This window comes from Trachinotus anak, unplaced genomic scaffold (genome assembly GCF_046630095.1).
Source record: "Trachinotus anak isolate AG129_WGS33_773 ecotype Australia unplaced genomic scaffold, CSIRO_AGI_Tana_v1 ptg000019l, whole genome shotgun sequence".
NCBI classification, from domain to species: domain Eukaryota; kingdom Metazoa; phylum Chordata; class Actinopteri; order Carangiformes; family Carangidae; genus Trachinotus; species Trachinotus anak.
The window spans coordinates 23878559-23880384 of NW_027273870.1; positions in this window are offsets into that span (position 1 = coordinate 23878559).

Below are 1826 nucleotides of genomic sequence, written 5' to 3' on the forward strand. Positions count from 1 at the left end.
ATGTGCAATCCTGGACAGGCATGGAAGTGCAAGACTGTAATAAATGATCAGCTCTGAAAAACACCACAGGACAACATAAATCTCGAGATACCACTGAACTCAGCGTCCAGTTTCCTGGTGTGACGACATGAACTGTAGCCTATCGACCAGATGTGGCGTTCAGGGAACAGAACCTGTAGTCATGTCTTGGTGATGCCATGTTGAGGACTCCAGATGGGTGATAAATTTAAGGAATAACCTGAATAAGTGGAGAAATATAGCAAATGCAGATGCTTTCATACAGGTGCACTGCAAGCAACTAACGTCCCATCATGCTCTTTGGCATGTATAAAAATGCTGAGCAGACCCACTTGATTCAGATTTTGTATCAGGATGGCAAGAGGGAAAGATCTAAGTGACTTTGAAAGAGGCTTCATTGTTCAACTGGCTCATGCTTCAATAGGAACAGTGACTAAAGTGACATCTGATTTTAGATCTATGGGAAAGACGTCAGTGAATAGGGTCAGGAATAGTCAGCAACAACAGTCTGTCCGCAGTCAGAGAGGGATATTATAAGGTAACAGAACAGGCCTGAATGCTTGACCCGTATAATGAAGGGATCTGGTGGCTCTTTTATGCTGTGGGAGGCATTTTGCTGAAATGGTTTGTGTCCACTTGTCCCCTTAGAGGGAAGGGTCACTGAAAATCAACACAAAATTGTTCTGAATGATCACCTTTATGCTTTAATGAAACATTTCTATACTGATGGAAGTGGTCTCTTTAGGATGACAATGCCCTCATCCATAGGACGCAATAGGTCACTGAATGGTTTGATGAGTATGAAAATGAAGTGAATCTGATGCTGTGGCCTTCACAGTCACCAGATCTCACCCCGTGGACATCTAGGGGAGATTTTTGACCCACGTGTTAGACAGTGCTCTCCACCACCATCATCAAAACCCCAAATGAGGGAATATTTTTTAGAAGGCTGGTGTTCATCCCTCCAGAAGATTTCAGAGACTTGTAGAATCTGTGCCAAGGAGCATTGAAGCTGCTCTGGCAGCACATGGTGGACCAGCACCTTACTAAGTCACTTCATGACGGTTTATCTTTCTCCTCAAGGATGTGTGGGAGTGTCGGACTGCTGGAATGAAAATTGTAATGTTACTCATCTACATTACAGAAGTGGTTTATCTACAGTATTTGCAGCTATACAATAGAGCTGCAGCGATTAATTGAATAATCAGTTAGTTGTAGTCATTTTTAAGCAAACGTGTCAACTATTTGCTGTTTCTCAGTTCACAAATATTAGGATTTGATGCTTTTGATTGTCATACATGATAGTAAACTGAAGGAAACTTACTACTGCACTCAGGCTTCATTTAAACTATTTTTGTATAATATTTTGTCTATTTTAATTGATTTTATTTTCCTCTTCATTGTGTTTTTAGATATTGTTCATGCTTTTTTGATTTATTTTCAATTGTCTGTTTGTGACTGTGTTACAAATAAACTTGCCTTGTTTCGTTGAAGTGTTTTGGATCCAGCAATGGAAACCGTATGAATTCTTTCAAATGATGAGCTGAATAAATATTTCTAACAGAAAATCCGGTTGATCTGAACCTTCTTTCTTTTATGTTTTAATAAAAAAATGACTCTTCTCCTTGACCACATGTAAACGTTGTAGCTAGGGGCAGAAATTTAAAAGTCACATTGCATGTTGATTTTTAAGTGTTCAGACTTGTATGATTATTTTTACGTTCGCAGCAATACGAAGCGGCCCCTGAACGCAGCACCAGTCCGGTTCCTGCGAGGATTCCGCTCCGATGTTTGCGCCGATCCGGACT